This window comes from Manis javanica, chromosome 10 (genome assembly GCF_040802235.1).
Source record: "Manis javanica isolate MJ-LG chromosome 10, MJ_LKY, whole genome shotgun sequence".
Lineage (NCBI taxonomy): Eukaryota > Metazoa > Chordata > Mammalia > Pholidota > Manidae > Manis > Manis javanica.
Genome location: NC_133165.1, coordinates 30,600,299 through 30,628,172, shown reverse-complemented (window position 1 = coordinate 30,628,172; position 27,874 = coordinate 30,600,299). Strand labels below are relative to the sequence as shown.

Below are 27,874 nucleotides of genomic sequence, written 5' to 3'. Positions count from 1 at the left end.
TACACATTTCCAATGAACTCCCCCACCAGACATTGGAGAACAGCTATAAATCACGTCTTAACATATAAAATAAAATACACTGAATATGATAAGCTGATTTCTAAAAAGGATTTTATGAAGCAGTATGATGGCAAGATGCTGTACAGTTGTAAAAATTGAAATAATGTGTTTGGATAATTACCTCTTCAGTGTCTTTTAGTGTACAGACATGATATGGCATAGATATTAACGTCTGTTCCTTCCTATCTGCAATATAAAGCCACCACCATTCTTGTTTTTCCTGCAAAGAGAAAAGACAGCTATGAGTCCCCAGCAGACACAGTGCCTGGAACAAAACAGGTGTTCAATAAATATCTACTGAATGAGCAAGTTTGTTCTTAACCATTTGTAGATCTGCTCTCCAAAAGAATTATGTATATAATCTGGGGGTTTCAAATGGCCTCTTAAACCTTAACCTTACTGATAGGCCCCTGTATTAAACCCTGATTAACCTTAAGTGGTGAAAGATATTCTGAAAAAGAAAACAGTATAAACTATTACAATATCATCTAGCAAATAATCTTAGTGTTCTTACCTAGTAATAAGCAAAAGCCATGAAGTAGGATGGGAAGAGACTTGGGCAACCAAATCAGAAATCAGTGCATTAAGCACATCACTTGTAAGAGAGCATCTCAAATCTGCGTGTCATCCTTGTGCAAGGACCAGCTGAACCTGAGCATGGCTCTGGCGTGTGTGCAGGTGCTGCTGTAGTGAGCACCATGCAGGCAGCTCAGATTCTAATGGCCCATTTATACCTTTCACTGCCTATGATTTTTTAATAAGCTTGGCAACAGAAAAAGAGATAAAGAAAGTGCCACCAGAAAGCCAATGAGAGCAGGAAGAACTGACAGGAGACAAAAAAACTACTAAAAAAATGAAAATAAAAATCGCAAGACCAAGCAGTCTGGAAGCACCGGACTTCAGTGTGCTGGGCAGCCATCGCTGAGTCACAGCGCACAACGGGCTGTTCAGTCATCTCCGTAGCCACCACTGCTTGAGAACTGGTCAGGGAAGACAGATTTCTAAAATGGCTTCAAGAAAAATGTTTTGGAGCTAAAAATAAAATAAGCTCTAGGATACTCTAAATACTCACTTAGCCAAACACCAGCAGACTACCCTGAATTCTCAATCACACAAAAGGTGAAAAAAATAACTTACTGAAAACAGTTTTGTAGGTAAAATGCACTTTGAAGCCCAAATCACTTGTATTTTCTATTTGTTTTAACTGTAAAACATTAACATTTGGTTTATTAATACTTTCTAATAATGCTACACAAAGTTCAACTACAAGCTCTTTTGTTTAAATGCCTCCTATTGCAAAGCACTGCAATGGTGGTGGGGGGAGGGGATGTGCGTGTCTGTGGGGGTGCGTCTGTGTGTGTCAGTGTGTGTCTGCCCGTGTGTCTGACTAAAAACAGCATGGACTCAATGTGGCGCACAGATACCTGGGCTCTGCGAACCAGAGTCCCCGCTGCAACCACTCACCGCTGGCACAGTGGCGGGGAAGGGCGAGCCAGCTGCACTTCCAGGGGCCCCACGCACAAAGGCGGGCGAGCGGTGGGGAGGCAGGTCTGTGCGCAGGCTGAGCGGCTGGCGCCTGTTTCAGAGCCAGACCTGGATCACTTCACCTCTCTGAATCTCACTTCTCTTCTCTGTTAAGCGATGAGTGCCTGACTCAGGCTGCGCTGTGGAGATGAACTGACACAAGGCAAGTGACGTGCATGAGGGCCCAGTCCGAGGAGGGCGAGGAGGGGCTGTGGTGGCTGTGCCCGCCAGCGAGATGATGCAGGCACCGAGCTGTGTGAGCGGTCCTAACACTTCGCTGTCAGAAATCTCAGGACCACAGCATGTGTTGGTACCAGCAGCACAGGGCTTTGCTCAGGAATGGGCACTTCTGCTTGGCCTGCCCCCATGGAGAGGCCTTTCCCTTCCCTCCTCCAGGCCATCTGAGATGAGATCCACTCAAGAAGACCGAGTAAGAAGCCAGTGAATGCCCGTCTGTGGCACCTGTGCCTTGACTGATGCACACGGTTAAAGTGGAGAAGCTGTTCCACTGTGAGTTATCTGCACTTCAGACAAACTGTTTTCTGTTGTGTCAGAGTCCCGACCATTCTTAACATATTAAATACAGTAAGAGTTGCAATAACATGGAAGTCTATTATGAAAGTAAACTTTAAATAACTTACATGCATGGTAGGGGCAGGTACATAGGAAGGCAGATGTTAGGAAAACAGTAAATTTTATCTGATAAATGCTACTTGGAGCTATTTGCCATGCAGATGCAGACTTAATTAGAAAAAGGCATTTCACTGCTAAAATGTTCAAGGGGAGTGAATGAATGTTTTGCCTATTAACTAAACATGGTCTAAAATGAAACTGTCTGTTGTAAGGGTATAATTTATGCAGCTCATAGCATCCCTGGCACTTTGAAAATGAATCAATGAGTGGAATTTATCTGCTTCATTTCACGAGACTTGGTGTTGGCAGACTAGCACACAGTGGGCGAAAAGGCCCAACAGATGGGCTAAGTGACGCTCAGGACATGCCAGAAGATCGGCGTGCACATTAAGATGGAATCCTAGCCGACTGCGCTCCAAGTCTAAACAAGAGTCTACAGAGACGCCCACTCATTATTGGGAAAGCCATCACTTGGGAACTTGCCCTCAGCAGACCCCAGCGGCTCTCAATTGACATTCTAGAACAGAAAGCAGATTTATACAGGAGATCACCTGCCAGACAAGAGCAGTAAGCAGAAGGTTCTGCGGCAAAGCTGCGAGGCAGTCTGTGAAACAGCTTCCCTGAACTAAGAGGCATCCAGTCCATGACCTCGAGCCACACTCAGTTTTGCACATTTTTAAGAGCCAAATGTCAAGCAAATCCTAAATTCATTTGAAAGACAAAAAAACGTAGCCATCAAGGAGACAGAAAGTGGAGCAGACCACAGCCACACAGTAAACCGGACAAGGGATAGGACAGCATTACAATGATCTTGACCTGGGGCTCAGCCATGCTCAACCATTACTGAACTTACTACCGGCCCTACAGCCTTGGGCTTGGCCATGGCTGTGGACCAGGGCGCTCCTGGGGCCCCAGCAAGTCCACAGGACCCTCAGGAAACACCACGTGGAGACTTATGACTTTTTCATCCCATTTAAAACTTAACAGAAGGGAGAGATTCATAAGTCACATAGTCTGAAGCAAAATATGCATCTGTCTGAGAATAGCAAACTGCCTGAACTAATGAAAAGCCATCATCTAGCACAATCCTCAGTAACCTGGCCCAGAAAGGACAGAAGCAGAGGAAACCACAGAAATACTTAAAAAGTTAACAATCCTCCCTTTAAACAACACATTCACTAAATGTAATTCATATGGAAATATGTTCCTCAAAATGTGGCCTATCAGGAGGAGACGACCTTCAGCACCTGAGCCAGCCCACAGCACAGAGGGACCGAGGGCAGCGGAGATGCCCGACAGAAAGTGCGGAGCAGGGACGCCAGCGGGCCCGGCCCTCTCACCTCAGGGAAGGAGAGACTATAAACGGGGTGTGTTATCTTGGACTTGGTCTCCAGCAGCGCCCGCTCTTTGTGCTGTACACTCTGCTGCAGTTCTTGCCACTCCTAGGAAAAATTGAATACATGAAATCAGGTATGCTTTTGACCATTCCTAGGAATTTCCATCTTCTTCCAGCTATTATCCCCGTCAGTCCCACAAATCCGATTATTCCCCTGCTCAAAGCACCGCTTTTCTCTGAACTCCCCACAAACCTTGTTTGGGTTTTTGTTCCCTTTCCCTACCTGGCAAATTCCTATGAGTTACTTCCAGGAGCGGCCTCAAGTAGAGCTCCCAACACCACAGGTTCCCTCTACTCAGGGCCCAGCCGGTCACCCCCTCCCTCGGGCTGCCAGGTGTGCATGTCTCCTTCCTGCTGCAGTGCTTACTTAGTCGGCCCTCCCCACCAGCCTCCTACTAGTCAAGGGCAGAGACTGTTCCACACCTGGCCTTGCATTCCTGTCACCTAACAGTGCTGGCAATGTGATAGATCATGAAATAGTATTTGTTATTTGTGTAATTGTTAACCAAATGAATGTATTTCTGTCTTCTGATGAAGCTTGTCTGTCAAAACCCTAAGAGTGACCTCTACTAACCCTGATATACTCAGAGAGGAATATATCAACTCTTTCTCAAAACAAGGCTGGAGAAATAATTTCTTTGATAGGTTTTAATTTATAGGCAATTAAACTTAATTCCCAAAGAGTAAGCAGTCAAGGGCCACCAGCTGCTAAAAGCAGTTACGCTCCCTCCCACCTCTTCCCAGGGCAAGTACATCACTTCCTTGTACTTTAACCCTCTGCCTTTATCCTTTCCTCTTGTGGTCTCTGCTTTCGCATTAGAGGCTATTCAGGGAAGCCTGTTTCTCTCCTAACCACAGGGTTACTTTCATAGCAATAGCCCAGTTAGAAAGGCCACCACGAATGTACAGGGAACAGTGCATTTGCACCAAGTCTCCATGAGCCATTATTTGTCCACCACCCTTTTCTGCGGCCCTCCCATAAATCAGGTGCAACCTAATGCCATGCCACGAGACTTTTTTCTACCCTCCATACCCTCACAGTCTTAATAGAATCCTTGGGGACTCCCCCTTTTCTTACCTCTTGAAATAAGGTAGCATTCTGTGAATGTTAGCTTTCCCTTTAACCAGACTCTTGACATTTGAGTCCAGAGCCCACAGTCATATTTCTTCACCCTAAACATTACCTGGACCTTTTGAGCGACTCCTCCAAGTACCCGATGCCTCGTACCCGCCTTTCCTTACTCGCATCCAACACTGAACGCTACCTGGAGACCAAACCGGCCTCGCGTCAGACCCAGGCGTTGCTACACGGAGCAACTTAACATCTGAGAAAAGTGGGATGCACAATCCTCGTCAGAAACAACTTTTCTTTATGATTCTAACCACCCTCAAAAATATTCTTACAAGAGTAACATAGGAGTATAAACTGTCCTGGTATTGTTTAAAACCAGCAAGCGACTAAAAGCGACAGCAAACCCCGAACTACCCCCGAGGCACAATCCCGGCCCTGAGCCCAGGAAGGAGGGCTCGCGGCCTCCTCGTCCCTGCTCTGCTTCCCGACCTGCTCTCTCCCGGAGTCCCACTCACCGCCGTCGTCCCTCTCGCTCCGGGACTCTCGGTTGGTCTCTTCGTCCTCAGAATCACTGCCTTTGACCGAAACCTCCTCCTCGTCGTCCTTGACGGCCGCTTCCTGAAAGGGAACCGCAGCCGCAGCGACCCTGAGCACCTGGGAACAGGCCGCGGAGCCCAGAGACGGGCCGAGGGTCAGTACACTATCGGGGGGCTCAAAATCCACTCTCCCGTCTCAGAGAATTATAAAACGTTCTTCTTTACAAATCTGTAAGTACCTGGGAGTCAGACTGAAGACTACCACTTGGCTTATCTGTCTATTGTAAATAGAAGTATTTTATTCCTTTGCAAAGTATGCTACACCAAGATGTCTAAGGTGACTCATCTCTCAAAAACATCCATTATACAATTTATTTTATCTGAGGAGGAGAACTGGGACGTTTTCAGGAAGGTGCTGCTGTGAGAGTTTACTATTCTCCTCTGTAACTGACAGAGCATACCGCGGGAATGGAAAGCCGACGCCCCAGACAACATACTTACGAGCCCATTGCAAGAAGGAAGAAAAAGAAGAAGAAACAAAATGCAAAGGAAGTAGAAGGGGAATAGCGCAGACCAGAAATCAATAAAGAGAAAGCAAATATGAATATGCCAACGGGAAACCCAAACAAAACCCAAAACTGGTTCTTGGAAAGATTAACAGAACTGATCAATTTTATCCGGCAAGCCTAACTGAAGGCAAAAAGAGACAATACAAATTATCAGTATTAGGAGTAAGAGAGACATAACTACAGATCCAAAAGACACTGACAATAAGGGAGACTTGGAATAACTTCATCAATAAATTTGGTAACTTACTGGAAAGGACAAATTCCTTAAAAAACACAATGTACTAAAACTGATACAAGACAAAAAGTAGAATATGTGAAAGAAATGGATTCTATAACTAAACTCTTTTTAAGAACTCTAGATGGCTTCTCTAGATAATTCTTCTGAATCAGAAACATCCAGTCTTACACAAACTCTTGCAGGAAAAAGAGAGTAGAATACTTCCTAACGTGCTAAAGGCAGCTAGCATAAGCCTGACACAAAACCTGCCAAGGATATTTCAAGGAAGGAGAATGACAGATCAATGTTCTCTCATAAAAATAGATGCAGGAATCCTAAAGAAAATGTTATCAAATGCAGATAAATATAAAAAAGGATGCTACGTTATGACCAAATGAGATTTGTTCCAGGAACACAAGGATAATTAAAAATTTTTAAATGCATCAATATAACCTACCACGTTAACAGAAAGAAGAAAAATCATACAAGCATCTCAATAGATGAATAAAAAGCATCTGTAATAAAATTCAGTATCTTCTCATGATAATAATTCTCAGTGAACTGGGAACAGAATGGAACACTGACTGCCCTAACCTGACACGGACTGTCTGCAACTACTCCAGAGCCGGCACCCCACTCAAGAGGGAAGCGATGTCTGCTTTCTCCCTGCGATCAGCAAGACAAGGGCGGCCACTGCCCTCATGTCTAATCCTGTTACACTTAAGTTCTAACCAGCAACTAAGACAGGAAGGGAGAAAAACATAAAAACAGAAGAAGAAAGCAAAAACTGTCTTTACCCGGAGGTGGATTATGTACTGAGAAAATCTTTTTTAAAAATCTGCAATGGTTACAATTACTGTCAACTCCTAAAGGCTCCTTGATCCAAAGTCAATATTTAGAAAGCAACTACATTTCTATACACCAGCAATATATATTGAAGGATGAGATTTTTTTTTAACTGTTACTTGCTACAGCACCAGAAAACATCAACTACACAGGAGCAGACCTAATGGAAGATGTGCCTGGGAATTACAAACCACTGCTGGGAAAAATTAAGGAAGATCCAAATAAATAAAGATAAACCATGATTATGAATAAAAAGACAGTATTATTAACATGAATTCTTCCCCTAGTGAACTAGATTCAATGTAATACCAATCTAAATCCTGGCAACTTTTTTGGGGGTGGAAATTGTCAAACTTTTTCTAAAAATTTAGCTGGAAATGCAAAGGGCTAATTTTGAAGGAGTTAAAGAAGAGCTTGAGGACTTACATAACCATGTTTCAAGGCTTTACATAAAGCCACAATAATTAAGAGAGTGTGGTACTAGCACAAGAGTATAGATAATTAATTGAATAGACCAGAGAGTCCACAACAGTTCTGCACAAACACAGCTATGGTCGCTTGCTTTGCGACCACCACCACAGCAGTTCAGAGGAAAGGAGGTCTTTTCAGTAAGTGTTGCCCAAGGAAATAAATGGTCCATAATCCCCATCTCACACTAGTCACAAAAGTTAATTCAAATGCATCACAGAGCAAAATGTAATAGTAAAATAATACAACTTCTGGAAATCACAAACCACCCAAAGCTACTGCACAGAGAGTAAAGCCCAACTCATACCCAGAATACATACAGGAATCCTGCAAATCCATAAGCAGACCGACAACCCAACAGAAAAGAGGATGCCCGGTGGCCAGTAAGCATGTAAAAAGATGCCTGGTGTCACCAGTTGCCAGGTAAACACAAGCAGAGCCACACACAGAGGACCACTACAGAGCTGCCACAGTGGCCAAGATAAAGACTGAAAACCAAGTATAGGTGAGGATGTGGAACAAATGGACTCTGTTTAGTGTGTAGGAGCATAAAATGGTACAACTTTGGAAAATGGGCTCTTTCAATGACTTAAACATACACCTACCTTAAGACCCAGTAGTTCCACATGTACAAGAATAAGCAGAGTGCCCTTATCCATAATAGACAAATATCCAAAAACTACCAATAACCCAAATGCCCAGCAACCAAAGAACAGACAGGTAAACTGTGGTATGCACATACAGTGGGATCCCTCACACACACGTGAATGGAGCACTGATACACACACACAGTGAATGCCACGGACACTGTGCCGAAAGAGAGTAACACCCTTCCCATCTGTGGTAATAACAGATGTGGGGATGGTGGGAGCTGCATGGAGGGGCTGCCGACGGAGAACGGCCCAGGTGTCCAGGGTGCTGGGAAGGTTTTACACCGTGATGTAGGTATCACGGGTACCTACACATACAAACTTCAGGAGTTGTACACTAAGATTTGAATATTTCAGCCTATACCTCGATAGAGACAATGTTGACAGTAAGAGTAATGAACTTACACTCCCAACGTCTCCATTTGCCTGCTTCTGTTTCTGTGGCTTTGACTGTGGTAAGGGCACAGGTGTAGGCTCTTTTTTTAAAGGCTTCTTTTTTTTTGATTTAGCTGTTTTTGGGTCCTTTACTCTTCTGCTGCCATTCTCCTCTTGTCCTGCGCTTGCTGGTGTCGCCCTGCTACAAATCACGGCACACACGCATACTCAGAAGTCACAGAAAGTTTCATTTGGGGTTCCCAGTAATTTTTAGATGGCAATGCCTAACGAAACGTTTTCCTAAACTGAATTACTCCCCCACAGCAGCAGAAGTCAGAGGACCGAACAGAACATTTCCTTCGCCGGGACAGACATGAGAAAACCTGCGTGCTCACCACGTCTTCTGCCGGCTGCTCCTCTGCGGCACAGATGGACTGCTCCTTTTCAAATACTTCCTGGAGGTAGCGAGAAGAAAAACGTGAAGTCGGTCAACTGTTATTTATCTTTCGGATAAACAAAGAAATCTTTCAAAATATATTACCAGTAAGTTTTTTCACTTATCACAACTGTGGGGTTTGGAAGGGTAGAAAGGAGATCTTAGCAATCACTGGATAATACTTTCAGAAGTTACCTTCTGAAATCTCCTGCCCTGAATGTATTTTGAAAAATAATGTCTTCTTAAATTTACAAATGAAGTAATTTAAGATATCTAAACTCATTATGAAGTAAAAAATATCTCAGTTTAAATTATCTATATTATTCTAATAGTAATCAGACATGACTGTTTTTATTTTATGAGAACTTAAATACATTACATTATTTCTTAACATTAAGACTTCAATTACACCAACATTAGTTTATTCACTATTGTTAGCAATAGTGCTCACTGGATCTGTAACTAAAGTGGAACGCCAAGAAAATCCACTATCCTAAAGACATATCCACTTACCATATAATTTATTCAGAATCAGAACAGAAGCAACAAATACAGGGTTTAAATTCCAGTAAGACTACAATAATAATCTACACTGGCAAATGACAAGTGACAGGGGTTGTGTTTAGTAAATTCCCTGGAATTATTAAAGCTGACATGTAAAAACAATGGTAATTAGGCTGGGGGCGGAGCCAATATGGCGGCGTGAGTAGAGCAGAGGAACTCTCCTCCCAAAACCACATAGAATTATGAAAATATAACAAAGACAACTTCCTAAAATAGAGACCAGAGGACACAGGACAACATCCAGACCACATCCACACCTGCAAGAACCCAGCGCCTTGCGAAGGGGGTAAGATACAAGCCCCAGCCCGGCAGGACCCGAGCGTCCCTCCCCCTGGCTCCCGGTGGGTGGAAAGAAACCGGAGCGGTTTTTTTCTTTTTTTTTGGCGAGTGCTTTTTGGAAGCCTTAAAGGGACAGGGACCCCAGTACTAGGGAAACGAGGCAGCAAGACCGGTGAGCAGGTGCCTGAGACTGCCACCTGAGGAGAAAGAAAATCGCGCGTTTTTTTCCTTTTTTTTTTTCCTCTTTCGTGGTTACTGTTGTTATTTTGGTTTGGAGAGTGCTTTTTGGAAGTCTTAAAGGGGCAGGACAGGACACTTAGCCCAGAGGCAGGGAATCTGGGGATCTCTGGGCACTCTAACCCCCTGGGCAACAGGGAGCACAGAGGCCCATTACAGAGATAAATAGCCTCCCGGCCACTCCCCATCCAACGGGGCTCCACCATTTTGGAGGAGCTTCCCCAGACAGGCCACACCCACAGCAAAAGCGGATATAAACTCCATAGCAACCCGGCAGGTAGCAGAAGCCCTGTCTGCGCACAGCTGCCAAGCATAAGCCACTAGAGGTCGCTATTCTCCCAGGAGAGGAAGGCCACAAACCAACAAGAAGGAAAGCTCTTCCAGCTGTGACTCGTACCAGCTCTGCAAACTATCTCTATCACCATGAAAAGGCAAAACTACAGGAAAACAAAGATCACAGAGACAACACCTGAGAAGGAGACAGACATAACCAGTCCTCCTGAAAAAGAATTCAAAATAAAAATCATGCTGACATAGATACAGAGAAAAATGCAAGAGCAATGGGATGAGATGCAGAGAAAAATGCAAGAGCAATGGGATGAAGTCCGGAGGGAGATCACAGATGTCAGGAAGGAGATCACAGAAGTGAAACAATCCCTGGAAGGATTTATAGGCAGAATGGATAAGATGCAAGAGGCCATTGAAGGAATAGAAACCAGAGAACAGGAACGTATAGAAGCTGACATACAGAGAGATAAAAGGATCTCCAGGAATGAAACCACACTAAGAGACCTATGTGACCAATCCAAAAGGAATAATATTCCTATTATAGGGGTACCAGAAGCAGAAGAAAGGGGAAAAGGGATAGAAAGTCTCTTTGAAGAAATAATTGCTGAAAACTTCCCCAAACTGGGGGAGGAAATAATCGAACAGACCATGGAATTACACAGAACTCCCAACAGAAAGGACCCAAGAAGGACAACACCAAGACACATAGTAATTAAAATGGCAAGGATCAAGGACAAGGAAAGAGTTTTAAAGGCAGCTAGAGAGAAAAAGGTCACTTATAAAGGAAAACCCATCAGGCTAACATCAGACTTCTCGACAGAAACACTACAGGCCAGAAGAGAATGGCATGATATATTTAATGCAATGAAACAGAAGGGCCTTGAACCAAGGATACTGTATCCAGCACGACTATCATTTAAATATGATGGCGGGATTAAACAATTCCCAGACAAGCAAAACCTGAGGGATTTTGCTTCCCACAAACCACCTCTACAGGGCATCCTACAGGGACTGCTCTAGATGGGAGCACCCCTAAAGAGAGCACAGAACAAAACACACAACATATGAAGAATGGAGGAGGAGGAATAAGAAGGAAGAGAAGAAAAGAATCTCCAGACAGTGTATATAACAGCTCAATAAGCGAGCTAAGTTAGGCAGTAAGATACTAAAGAAGCTAACCTTGAACCTTTGGTAACCACGAATCTAAAGCCTGCAATGGCAATAAGTACATATCTTTCAATAGTCACCCTAAATGTAAATGGACTTAATGCACCAATCAAAAGACATAGAGTAATAGAATGGATAAAAAAGCAAGACCCATCTATATGCTGCTTACAAGAAACTCACCTTAAACCCAAAGATAAGCATAGACTAAAAGTCAAGGGATGGAAAAACATATTTCAGGCAAACAACAGTGAGAAGAAAGCAGGGGTTGCAGTACTAATATCAGACAAAATAGACTTCAAAACAAAGAAAGTAACAAGAGATAAAGAAGGACACTACATAATGATAAACGGCTCAGTCCAACAAGAGGATATAACCATTCTAAATATATATGTACCCAACACAGGAGCACCAGCATTTGTGAAACAAATACTAACAGAACTAAAGAGGGAAATAGACTGCAATGCATTCATCTTAGGAGACTTCAACACATCACTCACCCAAAAGGATAGATCCACCAGGCAGAAAATAAGTAAGGACCCACAGGCATTGAACAACACACTAGAACAGATGGACCTAACAGACATCTATAGAACTCTACATCCAAAAGCAACAGGATATACATTCTTCTCAAGTGCACATGGAACATTCTCCAGAATAGACCACATACTAGCTCACAAAAAGAGCCTCAGTAAATTCCAAAATATTGAAAGTCTACCAACCAATTTTTCAGAACACAAAGGTATAAAACTAGAAATAAATTCTACAAAGAAAACAAAAAGGCTCACAAACACATGGAGGCTTAACAACATGCTTCTAAATAGTCAATGGATCAAAGAACAAATCAAAATAGAGATCAAGGAATATACAGAAACAAATGACAACAACAACACAAAGCCCAAACTTCTGTGGGATGCAGCAAAAGCAGTCTTAAGAGGAAAGTATATAGCGATCTAGGCACACCTGAAGAAGGAAGAACAATCCCAAATGAATAGTCTAACATCACAACTATTGAAACTGGAAAAAGAAGAACAAATGAGGCCTAAAGTCAGCAGAAGGAGGGACATAATAAAGATCAGAGAAGAAATAAACAAAATTGAGAAGAATAAAACAATAGCAAAAATCAACGAAACCAAGAGCTGGTTCTTTGAGACAATAAACAAAATAGATAAGCCTCTAGCCACACTTATTAAGAGAAAAAGAGAATCAACACAAATAAACATAATCAGAAATGAGAATGGAAAAATTACGACAGACCCCACAGAAATACAAAGAATTACTAAAGACTACTATGAAAACCTATATGCCAACAAGCTGGAAAACCTAGAAGAAATGGACAACTTCCTAGAAAAATACAACCTCCCAAGACTGACCAAGGAAGAAACACAAAATTTAAACAAACCAATTACGAGCAAAGAAATTGAAACGGTAATCAAAAAACTACCCAAGAACAAAACCCCGGGGCCGGACAGATTTACCTCAGAACTTTATCAGACACACAGAGAAGACATAATACCCATTATCCTTAAAGTGTTCCAAAAAATAGAAGAGGACGGAATACTCCCAAAATCATTCTATGAAGCCAACATCACCCTAATACCAAAACCAGGCAAAGACCCCACCAAAAAAGAAAATTACAGACCAATATCCCTGATGAATGTAGATGCAAAAATACTCAATAAAATATTAGCAAACAGAATTCAACAGTATATCAAAAGGATCATACACCATGACCAAGTGGGATTCATCCCAGAGATGCAAGGATGGTACAACATTCGAAAATCCATCAACATCATCCACCACATCAACAAAAAGAAAGACAAAAACCACATGAACATCTCCATAGATGCTGAAAAAGCATTTGACAAAATTCAACATCCATTCATGATAAAAACTCTCAGCAAAATGGGAATAGAGGGCAAGTACCTCAACATAATAAAGGCCATATATGATAAACCCACAGCCAGTATTATACTGAACAGCGAAAAGCTGAAAGCATTCCCTCTGAGATCTGGAACCAGACAGGGATGCGCACTCTCTCCACTGTTATTTAACATAGTACTGGAGGTCCTAGCCACGGCAATCAGACAAAACAAAGAAATACAAGGAATCCAGGTTGGTAAAGAAGAAGTTAAACTGTCACTATTTGCAGATGATATGATACTGTACATAAAAAACCCTAAAGACTCCACTCCAAAACTACTAGAACTGATATCACAATACAGCAAAGTTGCAGGATACAAAATTAACACACGGAAATCTGTAGCTTTCCTATACACTAATAATGAATCAATAGAAAGAGAAATCAGGAAAACAATTCCATTCACCATTGCATCAAAAAGAATAAAATACCTAGGAATAAACCTAACCAAAGAAGTGGAAGACTTATACTCTGAAAACTACAAGTCACTCTTAAGAGAAATTAAAGGGGACACGAACAAATGGAAACTCATCCCCTGCTCATGGCTAGGAAGAATTAATACCGTCAAAATGGCCATCCTGCCTAAAGCAATATACAGATTTGATGCAATCCCTCTCAAATTACCAGCAACATTCTTCAAGGAATTGGAACAAATAATTCAAAAATTCATATGGAAACACCAAAGACCCTGAATAGCCAAAGCAATCCTGAAAAAGAAGAATAAAGTAGGGGGGATCTCACTCCCCAACTTCAAGCTCTACTACAAAGCCATAGTAATCAAGACAATTTGGTACTGGCACAAGAACAGAGCCACAGACCAGTGGAACAGATTAGAGACTCCAGAAATTAACCCAAACATATATGGTCAATTAATATTTGATAAAGGAGCCATGGACATACAATGGCAAAATGAGTTTCTTCAACAGATGGTGCTGGCAAAACTGGACAGCTACATGTAGGAGAATGAAACTGGACCATTGTCTAACCCCATATACAAAGGTAAACTCAAAATGGATCAAAGACCTGAATGTAAGTCATGAAACCATTAAACTCTTGGAAAAAAACATAGGCAAAAACCTCTTAGACATAAACATGAGTGACCTCTTCTTGAACATATCTCCCTGGGCAAGGAAAACAACAGCAAAAATGAGCAAGTGGGACTACATTAAGCTGAAAAGCTTCTGTACAGCGAAAGACACCATCAATAGAACAAAAAGGAACCCTACAGTATGGGAGAATATACTTGAAAATGACAGATCCGATAAAGGCTTGACGTCCAGAATATATAAAGAGCTCACACGCCTCAACAAACAAAAAACAAATAACCCAATTAAAAAATGGGCAGAGGAACTGAACAGACAGTTCTCTAAAAAAGAAATACAGATGGCCAACAGACACATGAAAAGATGCTCCACATCGCTAATTATCAGAGAAATGCAAATTAAAACTACAATGAGGTATCACCTCACACCAGTAAGGATAGCTGCCATCCAAAAGACAAACAACAACAAATGTTGGCGAGGCTGTGGAGAAAGGGGAACCCTCCTACACTGCTGGTGGGAATGTAAATTAGTTCAACCATTGTGGAAAGCAGTATGGAGGTTCATCAAAATGCTCAAAACAGACCTACCATTTGACCCAGGAATTCCACTCCTAGGAATTTACCCTAAGAACGCAGCAATCAAGTTTGAGAAAGACAGATGCACCCCTATGTTTATCGCAGCGCTATTTACAATAGCCAAGATTTGGAAACAACCTAAATGTCCATTGGTAGATGAATGGATAAAGAAGATGTGGTACATATACACAATGGAATACTACTCAGCCATAAGAAGTGGAAAAATCCAACCATTTGCAGCAACATGGATGGAGCTGGAGAGTATTATGCTCAGTGAAATAAGCCAAGCGGAGAAAGAGAAATACCAAATGATTTCACTCATCTGAGGAGTATAAGAACAAAGGAAAAACTGAAGGAACAAAACAGCAGCGGAATTACAGAACCCAAAAATGGACTAACAGGTACCAAAGGGAAAGGAACTGGGGAGGATGGGTGGGCAGGGAGGGATAAGGGGGGGGAGAAGAAGGGGGTATTAAGATTAGCATGCATGGGTGGGGAGGGAGAAAGGGGAGGGTGGGCTGCACAACACAGAGAGGACAAGTAGTGACTCTACAACATTTTGCTAAGCTGATGGACAGTAACCGTAATGTGGTTGTTAGGGGGGACCTGATATAGGGGAGAGCATAGTAAACATAGTATTCTTCATGTAAGTGTAGATTAAAAATTAAGAAAAAAAAAAAAGAAAGAAAGAAAGAAAGAAAAGGGGGATTACTCCTTGATAGGATAAAACTATTGGTAAATCAAAGATCAACGCATGCTTTAAATATCCTTAATGTTGATCACTTAAGGGGTGTCAGATGATCAGCTATAGAGGTACTCTTTTCTGATAATATTCCTTTCTCTTAAAAAAAAAAAAAAAAGCTGTTCCTGTGTGCTGACCTCCAATGGGTTCTGCACAGTGGTATAGAGGGCATGTCAAAGTGTGGGCAAAGGGTCTCTTTGTCTCTATGCAGAAGACCAAGGCCTAGCTTGGATACCCAGAAAATGAACTAAGATACGATATGAGGAGGAGCTTCCGGCATCAGCACTCTCTGGAGGACTTGTGCCAGGGGGATGATCATCAAAAAGCCTCCACAGGGATCCGGACGATGCTGCGGTTGTGGCTGCATCCAGCCCACCGTCTCCTGGACTTGCCATTGGAATGAGGAGGGAGATGTCTAGGCTGGCATGTGCATACAGTGAGACAATGAATTTGACCAGATCTGTACTGTTGGAACTCAACCAGGAGTTGGGAGGGGTGCAAGTTGTAGCACTCCAAAATCTCATGACTATAGACTATCTATGGTTAAAAGAACATATGGGATGTGAACAGATCCCAGAAATGGGCTGCTTTAATTTGTCTGATTGTTCAAGTACAGTTGGACAATATCCATCATATCATAGATAAATTTTCACAAATGCCGAGGGTGCCTAAATGGTTTTCTTGGCTTCACTGGAGATGGCTGGTAATTATAGATTTGCTTTGTTTATGTCACCGTATTCCTATTATGTTAATATGTGTGTGCAAATTAGTTAGTAGTTTAAAACCTATACATACTTAAGATACTCTACAAGAAGATATGTCAAAGAAATAATCAATCCTCCCATGTTTCCTTCCATATGCTACCTCTATAGCTTTTCTTCTTCTTTCCTAATTACAACCCTTAAATAGAATTCGTGCCTCATATCGAAGTTACCGAGTATCATAATTCCTCCAGGTGGTAGAGATACCTCGAGACAAGTGCTGGGCATAGAAGCCACAGGGCATAAATCTGCAAAGAAGTAAAAAGCTAACCTTTTCAAACAATATGGCTTCTCTCTCACTTACCAACTTTACATTTCCCTGTATGGCCCCGGAAGATGGCTGGTTAGCCAGAGACGGGTAAGATTCCTCAAGAGAGGAACAACCTAAGACAGGCACAGTCGCAGGGGGGCCATCAGGTGAGAATTTGGGGATCAACAGAGGTGAGGCTCAGAACCTCACCCCCTCTGCTTTGAGAGAAATCTTCTGCATCCGTGGATGTCTTGATGCCCTTGTCTAGCCTGGATTAATACTTAGTCCATAGGCACACACCTGATCATCTGATCATCTACATTTGCCCTCTTACAGCACTAAACTATGTTTTCTACCTTTATCTTGCATCTACCTACCACTTCAGCATTTTATTAAAAATAATAATAATAATAATAATAGAGGGAGAAATGTGGGATCAACATATAAATCAAGTACAAATATCAAATGAATATTCATATTTGACCTGATTGTTTATGGGTCATAATGCGTGATCAAAACCGAAAGTTTCTGTGATGAATGCCCTTGTACTGTTCACCATGTAAGAATTTATTCACTATGTAAGAATTCATTCACCATGTAAGAACTTGTTCGTTATGCTTCAGAAGATTGGAGACTGACGAGAATTAGGCTTGAGATGGATTAATGATTGTACATTGAGCATTGACCCCCCTATACTGAATTTTATTGTTGTTAACAACCATTTGATCTATAAATATGAGAGATGCCCTCTAAAAAAAATAAAAATAAAAATAAAAATAAATTAAAAAAACTACAACATGATACCAACCTCAAAAAGAAACCAGTATACTAGTTTACTTAGTATAGTAAGTAAACAAAATCAGACACAAAGATCACATATTGTAAGAGTCCCTTTAAAGCCACTGTCAGATTAGTGACTGCCTTGGACTGAGGCAAGTATGAGAATTGAGCTGTGTTAGCCAAAATGTGTAGAGTTTATTTTTGGTGAACTGATAGTGTTTTAAAACTGAGTGCAGTGATGGTTGTTCTGAATTGTACACTTAGAAAGGCAGGGTTGTATGGTATGGTATGGTTGCACAACAAGGTGAATGTACTTAGTCACAAACTCTGCACTTAAAAATGGTCAAAATAGTGTATTTTAAATTATGTGTATTTTACCAACAAACAAATAAAAAACACCTTGGCACATTTAAAAAAAAAATGGGCAGAGGAACTGAACAGACAGTTCTCTAAAAAAGAAATACAGATGGCCAACAGACACATGAAAAGATGCTCCACATTGCTAATTATCAGAGAAATGCAAATTAAAACCACAATGAGGTATCACTTCACACCAGTAAGGATAGCTGCCATCCAAAAGACAAACAACAACAAATGTTGGCGAAGCTGTGGAGAAAGGGGAACCCTCCTACAATGCTGGTGGGAATGTAAATTAGTTCAACCATTGTGGAAAGCAGTATGGAGGTTCATCAAAATGCTCAAAACAGACCTACCATTTGACCCAGGAATTCCACTCCTAGGAATTTACCCTAAGAACGCAGCAATCAAGTTTGAGAAAGACAGATGCACCCCTGTTTATCGCAGCGCTATTTACAATAGCCAAGAATTGGAAGCAACCTAAATGTCCATCGGTAGATGAATGGATAAAGAAGATGTGGTACATATACACAATGGAATACTACTCAGCCATAAGAAGTGGAAAAATCCTACCATTTGCAGCAACATGGATGGAGCTGGAGAGTATTATGCTCAGTGAAATAAGCCAAGCAGAGAAAGAGAAATACCAAATGATTTCACTCATCTGAGGAGTATAAGAACAAAGGAAAAACTGAAGGAACAAAACAGCAGTGGAATTACAGAACCCAAAAATGGACTAACAGGTACCAAAGGAAAGGAACTGGGGAGGATGGGTGGGCAAGGGGGGGTTAGGGGGGGAAGAAGAAGGGGGGTATTAAGATTAGCATGCATAGTGGGGGAGGGAGAAAAGGGAGGGAGGGCTGTATAACACAGAGAGGACAAGTAGTGATTCTACATTTTGCTATGCTGATGGACAGTGACCATAATGTGGTTTTTAGGGGGGACCTGATATAGGGGAGAGCATAGTAAACATGGTATTCTTCATCTAAGTGTAGATTAAAGATTAAAAAAAAAAAAGAAAGAAAGAAAAGAGGGATTACTCCTTGATAAGATAAAACAATTGGTAAATCAAAGATTAACGCATGCTTTAAATATCCTTAATGTTGATCACTTAAAGGGTGTCAGATGATCAGCTATGGAGGTACTCTTTTCTGATATTATTCCTTTCTCTTAATAAAAATAAATAAATAAATAAATAAATAAATAAATAAATAAATAAATAAATAAATAAATAAAAAGCAGTTCCTGTGTGCTGACCTCCAATGAGTTCTACACAGTGGTATAGAGGGCATGTCAAAGTGTGGGAAAAGGTCTGTTTGTTTCTATGCAGAAGATCAAGGCCTAGCTTGGATACCCAGAAAATGAACTAAGATACGATATGAGGAGGAGCTTCCGGCATCAGCACTCTCTGGAGGACTCGTGCTGGGGATGATCATCAAAAAGCCTCCACAGGGATCCGGGCGATGCTGCGGTTGTGGCTGCGTCCACCCCACTGTTTCCTGGACTTGCCATTGGAATGAGGAGGGAGATGTCTAGGCTGGCATGTGCATACAGTGAGACAACGAATTTGACTGGATCTGTACAGTTGGAACTCAACCAGGAGTTGGGAGGGGTGCAAGTTGTAGCACTCCAAAATCTTACGACTATAGACTATCTATGGTTAAAAGAACATATGGGATGTGAACAGATCCCAGAAATGGGTTGCTTTAATTTGTCTGACTTCTCTCAGACTGTTCAAGTACAGTTGGACAATATCCATCATATCATAGACTAATTTTCACAAATGCCTAGGGTGCCTAAATGGTTTTCTTGGCTTCACTGGAGATGGCTGGTAATTATAGATTTGCTTTGTTTATGTCACCGTATTCCTATTATGTTAATATGTGTGCGCAAGTTAGTTAGAAGTTTAAAACCTATACATACTTAAGGTACTCTACAAGACGATATGTCAAAGAAATAATCAATCCTCCCATGTTTTCTTCCATATGCTACCTCTATAGCTTTTCTTCTTTCTTCCTAATTACAACCCTTAAATAGAATTCGTGCCTCATATCGAAGTTACCGAGCATCATAATTCCTCCAGGTGGTAAAGATACCTCGAGACAAGTGCTGGGCATAGAAGCCACAGGGCATAAATCTGCAAAGAAGTAAAAAGCTAACCTTTTCAAACAATATGGCTTCTCTCTCACTTACCAACTTTACATTTCCCTGTATGGCCCCGGAAGATGACTGGTTAGCCAGAGACGGGTAAGATTCCTCAAGGGAGGAACAACCTAAGACAGGCACAGTCGCAGGGGGGCCATCAGGTGAGAAATTGGGGAACAACAGTGGTGAAGCTTTGAACCTCATCCCCCCCTGTGTTGAGAGAAAGCTTCTGCATCCATGGATGTTTTATTGCCCTTGTCTAGCTTGGATTAACACATAGTCTACAGGCACACACCTGATCATCTAAAATTGCTCTCCTACAACACTAAACTATGTTTTCTACCTTTATCTTGCATCTACCTACCACTTCAGCAGTTTATTAAAAATAAAAATAATAATAAAGGGAGAAATGTGGGATCCACATATAAATCAAGTATAAAAATCAAACGAATATTCATATTTGACCTGATTGTTTATAGTTCATAATGCGTGATCAAAACCGAAAGTTTCTGTGATGACTGCCCCTGTACTGTTCACCATGTAAGAACTTATTCACTATGTAAGAATTCGTTCACCATGTAAGAACTTGTTCGTTATGCTTCAGAAGATTGGAGACTGACGAGAATTAGGCTTGAGATGGATTAATGACTGTGCATTGAGCATTGACCCCCCTATACAGAAGTTTATTGTTGTTAACAACCATTTGATCAATAAATATGAGAGATGCCCTCTCAAAAAAAAATGGTAATTATTAGGCTCTAAACTGTTAGTCTAATTCAGGAATCAGCAAACTATGGCCCTCTGCCCACTTTTTACACCAAGTTTTCTTTACAGCCATGCCCACGGTGAGCTCAGTAGTTGCCAGAGACTGTATGCCCTATAAAATCTAAAATATTTACTAATGGGACCTATGGAAAAAGCTTCCCAACCCCTCGCCTAATTCTGTCACCTCTGCTTCCTTTCTGCAGCCACTAGCAGGTCCTCACACTTGGCGCTCTGAGGTACAGTCCTCGTAGGCACTGAAGGATGAACATCCAGTTCCTTCCCTTCCAGCAGAGCAGTTCTGCTTTTTGTCCTACCAAATACCCCAGAGGTGTGAGCAGCCCAAGGCCAATCTTTTGCTCATTTCTCAGGCTTGGAATCCAGAGCATGTGGGTAGTGTAAATTTGGATTCTAAAGCAAATCTCAGCTGCTGGCTTAGTTCCCTCCTCCGGGATCACCTCCCATCCAGAGTCTGTAACACAAACGCTTCCTTACCACTTGCTACTGTAAAATGAACGTCAACATCTTTGATCTGATACGTCCCACTACAGAACATGCCTTTCCTACCAGAAGTTTCAGACATGGGGTTCAAATGCAGCATCTTTCCTACAGATGATCACAAACTGGAGAAGAACAGGCTAAAATCTAGTACTGGTTGAATCAACTGAATTGAATACCTCAGCCTATTTAAAAATAATGCATTCCTATGCCAGTCTATTAAAAACTGTAGTTGTGACTTGGGAGGTAATATAAATATGCAACAGAAACTGAGAAAAAAAAATGCAGGCAGCACATACAATACAGTCAGATTTAGTGAAAAAGAATGAAAAAAGTACTAGTATATATGTTTATATACTGTAAAGGTCCAGATAGTAAGTAAGAGCATAAAGAAAGACACGAGAAGATACACACAGGACTGAACGGTGGTCCCCCGGGGCGGACAAGGGGCTTCCCGAGGGAGGTAAGAGAAGGGACAGGGACAGAAACATCACTTAGCTCTACAGGTATCATGCATTAGGGTAGCTAATCATCTCAGAGTAGTAGGAGTATAGGTGATTTTAACTCCTTCTTATACGTTTTTTTTCCAGACAGCATGAAATTGTCACATAATTAGAAAAAGAAGCTATTTTCATTGTAATTTTTTAAATTAAAAATAAAAGGAAGTGAATCTTCTAAAGAACTTGCTACAAATGAGTAGGTGATGAAATTCTTAACAATAATCAATAATTAACCTTTGTATAGCACTGTACAGTTTAAGCAGTATACCCACATTACCCTATTATACTGTTCCATAGGGAATTAAATCATCACATGAAGAATCAATCTATTTCCCAAAGGCTTTTGCATGCGCGAAAACTATGAAAACTAACATTTCAAAACAGGTAACAGAACTTGGAAAATCAGGTTTTGCTACAAGAGCTTTGACTCTGAGAACGTATGACTTAAAATGAGAAAATATAAAAATTTTAATACCTAACTCTTAAAGCACAAAAGCACACGATTACTCACTGCCATCATCTGCCTCGTCAGCCTCACCAACACCGTCACTAGGGACCCCACTGTTCGTCATCCAGAACTGCAAGGCAAGAAGGGGACGCACACGAAATCAGTGCTGAGCCCCAAGTCAAGTCAGCACAGACAGCAAAACTGACTGCGTACATCAGTTTGGTGCTTCAATGTTTCATAAGGCTGTATTTTGAACTTACTCAATAAAAACAATATAGTGACTTCCTACTCTGTGCAACTTTCTCCAGTAGATGCCTTCAATAATGTATTAATTTAATCCTTAAAATAGCTCTATGAGCATTATTATTTTCACTTTAAAGAAGAAACTGAAGTTCAGAAATAAAGTAAAATGCCTGAAGTCACATAATGGCTATATTGGCACTGCCACATTTCAAACCCAGGTCTTTTAAAGCAAGTCTAATGTAAGGACTCCCATACCAAAGTTTTCTCTCTTCGTGACATAAACAGGGTTCTGTCACTCTATTCAACTGTGCAAACCTTGCATTTACAAGATTTTATCCTGTATGATCTATGCTCATCTGTCAGAATAAAGTAATTTAAACTAGTATTCTAAGCCATATTAAAGAGGTTTATTTTTTTACGGTAAGAACTCTATAATAGTTTATATTTAAAAAGCACCTTAATATTTTTTTTTGCAAAAGTTTTTTAAAACCATACTTGCCCACAAATCCCCCAAAGTCCAATAATAAATATAACAACAATAATAAACATTAAAATATTAAAATAATAAAATTAATATAACTTACCATATTTAAATGTGGCTATGATTCATTTCTTCCTACAGATTTTTTCTGTTATGAGTTTTCTCCACTATGTATTTCTGCCTACAGGTTTTTCTAGGCTTATTATGTTTATTGTACACAGGTTGAGGGGAGCACAATCTGATCTGGTCTGGACTGAAATAAGACCAGCTGGAAAAGAATGGCCTCCGACTGTCTCTAACTGCTATCTCCGCCCCTCCTGGCTGTGAGGTGCGACAGCTGGGCACGAAGAAAGGGCATAATATCCTTTCTTCTGCCTGGAGTCTCCATTTTCTCAAATCAAATCTGGCCTGTTTCCTTGGTTGTAATCCTGTGTTTATGCCCTCTTTCTTCAACTAGACCATAAGCCCTTGAAGTCTGATTTATCCCTAGCACGTCCTTATATCTCTGATCCCACAGGGTTCTCCCAACAGTAACTGGCAAACGTGAAAGCTGAGAGCAGTGCCAGAAGGAAGGAACAGCGCAGGGGGCCTCCAGCTCTGCCGCCACTCCAAGACACTACTGCTCAGCTATTAAAATGGGAGCTCAAAGGGCAATTGTGTAAGTAGAAAAATCACCTCTATTTTTTCACTCCAAACAGACATAATGATAGAGGTAAGTTAAGAACAACACACAAAATGTGGCAGAGAACATGGTCAATGTCAAGGCTTAATTAACAAATACGCTGGGTTTTTAAAAATTGATTTTAGAATTAAGCAGCTATTTCTTTCAATATATATTGCAAATATTTTCATTATATCTGAAAATCTCTTTCATTCTTTGAAAGTTAAGGTATTTCTGAAAATTGAGCTACAGAACAGAAGAGTCCTGTAGTTCACCTCAGTGTGAGGGTCGTAAAGTAGGACCCTATCAGTGTTCTCAGCACTTGTCAGTGTGCATCATGTTCTAGCGCAGCAAATCTCACAGGTGAACCACAGTTCTGGGAAGTCCACTACAAGTTACATCATCAAATGGAAGTACCTTGAGAACCCCGAGTCAATGAACAAGAGCCAGTGTGCCAACAGGGCAGCGACAGCCACCAGGGAAACCGCCCACTCACCCTGTGACTTGATGTCCATCGCAACACACAGGAAATTCCCAAGGACGGCCATCACCTCTTCATATTTCTCATCTTCAAGGAAGTGCAGTAGATTGTGACGATCTGATTCTTTTAAACTCACCAAGGCCTGGATAGTTTTAATTTTGTACTAAGTTTAAGGAGAGAGGGAGAAAATAAATCATGAAGTCATAAAAACTTTTCATAAAAGGAAAAATCAGCATGTTCATTAAAGCAAAATCCATCTTTTAGAAAAATGGTAAGATTAGAGAGTGTCCCCAACTTAAAATTGTTTAACTTAACAATTTGTCAACTTTATGGTGGATTTTGTCCAACTGCAGGCTAATGTACAAGTTCTGAGCATATTTAAGGTAAACTATGCTAAGCTATGTTTGTTAAGTTAGGCGTATTAAATACAGTTTCAGCTTAGATATTTTCAACTTAATATGGGTTTATCAGACGTAACCCTATCATAACTAGAAGATCTGTACATATATGTATACATACATATTCAAAGCAGAAAATACAGCTTTATGGCAGTTCACAGTCCTTTTCTCAAAGGAAATTTAAATTTAGAATTTTTTATTACAAGGTTAATACAGGGTGCTTTTTTTTAATTAGAAAAAATAAAGTTAGAGGGAAAAAACACTAACATTCATATAGAATCCTGACCGGAGGAAGAACTAATGTCATTCGATGGGCTCAGGCTGCTGACCCTTATTCTCAGTTTTAAAAACCTTTAATCGAATGAATTTCTCTCCAGGTACAGCTATACCCTTAAGGTTTTACTATTCAATATTCTCACTTTTGTAATTTTCCAAATACACAGCTGTCTGTTACTACAGTAATACCCATGTTGGCTAAATGGACACTTAGGAGAGTGTTCTTTAATTTCCAGATGCTGGTACTAGTTATTAATTTTTACTTTCACAGACAGGGATTAGATTGTGAGGCATGTGAAATGACCATGTCTGGATTCTGAAGTTTTCAATTATGACTTAAAGCATGATCAGATTTACAAGGGTAACACAATTTACTTGAAAGGACAGAGAACTCTCATGCAAATCTCTACTATACATTCATTAGTTCTACCCTTAGTGGCAAATCCAGTGTCTACCTTCACCCACTCTGTCTAGTACATACAAAGTAATGTTTAAAATCTCCTACCAAAACTATAATTTCATTCAGTTTTTTCTCATATTTCCTTTATTTTTTCATTTATATATATTTTTGCCTTATCTTAAGAATCATTATCCTATACTTACCATAGAGAATGCATTTCCTAAACAAGAACTGTGTTTGACTACTTATTTTTGAGCATTTAATGTTTTTTTGTTCACACTCAGCCAAATAAATCACTGCCCAGCCTTGAAGGCACACATGAAATGAATGTAAAGCATACACTGTATTTCTACTTGCTACATTTATTTTTGATAACATAATAAAAGGAAAAAAGTATTAACAGCTAAAATGCACTGAACCCCAAATTAGTCAAATCACTTACAGTAGTGAAATAGAGAACCTAAACAAGCAAATGTTAACAGAAACAGCTGAGGAATAATTTTAGAATATCTTCAGTGTTCAAGACATTCTAAATCTAAATTTATGATAACCATTTATAGAAAAGTTTACAATCTTGTTACTTTTAAGTGACATGACAAAGTGTTTAAACTGGATTTTAAAGTAGCAAAGAATTACCTTTTTATGATTGGAGACCCTTCTGAGATTGTCCTCTTCGATGTGGGGAAGCTGCAGCAGAGGGGACCTGAACTGCTCGAGGCCCTGCACAGCCATCTGGGAAAGCTTCATGCAGTTCTCTAGGGATGCCAAAGTTGGAGCACAGAACTCCCTTTCTTAGAAAGAACAGAAAGAAAAGGGAAAAAAGGGCTGGACTTGTTACGTGTTCAAGAGCACACACTTCACCACAAAAACAAGATTCAGGTGAACATCCTCAGCATCTCACATATTTAAGATCATAGTGTTGGTTTTCCTTCCAAAGTTACTGGACATTAAAAATATACAAATGCACATTATCCAGCAACAACCATTGCTTTAATAGAAAAACTCTGCGTCACCTCCCAAAAAAGTCAATTATCAGACAATCATCAAGAAAATACAGACACAAGGCCACCCCAACCAAACCCCAACCACTTGCTTCCTCTTCAAGGGCCTCTTCCCATTACTGAGCACAAACCCCTCCTTCCTTCTGCCCTTCATGCCACAAACACTACATGTCAGATGAACTGTTATATCACTTAAAGAATTACTTCACACTCATTGTTAAAATACAGAATAACCTAGCTCTAAAAATATTCAGAGGAAGGAAAAGGATATGTTAAATCTTTGCAAGCAAAAAATAATAAACAATAAAACTGAACAAATTAAATTAAAAAATAATAAGTTATGATACTTTACATAATGTAAAATACAGGAAAGAAAAATGAACAAATTGGGAAAGCTGATTCAACTTACAGACGGAATTACAGTAAGAACCCATAAATCTTAAAACTACAAAGTATAATCTGCATACACTTGCAAGAAAAAGAAAATGTAATTAGTTACATTTCCCCCTCACCTTCACGGCTCCGGGCCATTATTATCAGTGGGCAGATTACATTCACCATTTCTTGAAGGAGGGCAGGACATTTTTTCAGCATAAATTGCTGATTTGCAAAACAATACAACACCTGAAACAAAATCATTCTACTTTTCTAGTTAAGACATCTTTACCACCTGCAGTCTAAGACTAATACAAAATTTAAACTGTCCCCCAAATGTTTCACATGACCTCAGAATTTTACAAGTTGATGCAAAACTTTCTCCCCAGAGGCACTGTGTCAACAATCAGTCAGAAAAGCCCAGCTGACCACAGGTTTCAAAGGCAAATTTTAGTATCATGGATTTGGGCTTTGTAAGTTAACTCCCTACACCTTTTTTGGGGAAACATTCTTAAACTTAATCCTAACCTTACTATATTTAAGAACTTTAAGAATTTTCTTTTTGTGCACCTAAGTTTCTGTAAGTATAATTATGGCTAAGTCCAAAGTCTCAGAGTGAGAATGAGTCAACTAAGCGCAGAGCAGGAGAGAGGGCAGGGGAGGAGGGGGCAACGGAGAGCCTCTGACATAGACCGCACACCACAGTTAAACCACCAAGACCAGCTGCTGGGGCGGCATTCCACCGCATTCGTCTGAGATTATGGGTAAAAAGGGAGACGCTCACTTCCGCGCAGAGCATTAGGCACAGAGGTCCTAGCGGCCCTGCCACCCCGGTGACAGCGCCTCCCAGCGCCCCTTCATCCCATCACAAGCACCCCACCCCATCACCAAGCACCCAGAACTGGCCAGCCTTCTTTTCAGAGGCATCTGACTGCGTTACTGTCTTAAAAGGGAGTCTCATTCAAAATGAACATTTATCCCCTAGGGATATTTATTGTCTTTATAACTTCAATTGAAGTAATGCAAATGAAGAAGAGATGACACTCAAATTCATGACACCCCCAGACAGCACTGCCCCAATCGAGCGCTTTTCTCTTAAACAGAATAGATGCCATCTAGTACCTACAAAGCTTGAAATGAAGAGCAACAGACACTACTAGTGGCCACTGCTGGACGCTGCTGCTGGTGCAGCAGCTGGAGGTATTTGTAGTGAAACCCATTTTTCTCACCCCAAAAAGCTTACAAAGTCCTCTTCTAAAAAGTCTTCAGATATTATTGCATAATCCACCACTGACTAAACATCTCTCATACAGAGTAATCTCTCACCCTGAAAGGTTAAAGTTTAACATTTATCAAAATGTGACTTACTTAGACCTTCAAAATATTTGTGAAGTAATTATGTTGCATAGAGATTTCTTTTTAAAAGGTCCTTGAGCAATTACTTGATTGAGCAAAAAAGAAC

The 27,874-nt window shown here is 40.7% G+C and overlaps 1 pseudogene; it reads right to left on the bottom strand.

Annotated features, from left to right (window-relative positions):
- Positions 1-135: 135 nt before the first annotated feature.
- Positions 136-26,568, bottom strand: LOC140843848 (translocation protein SEC63 homolog; annotated as a pseudogene).
- Positions 26,569-27,874: the final 1,306 nt, after the last annotated feature.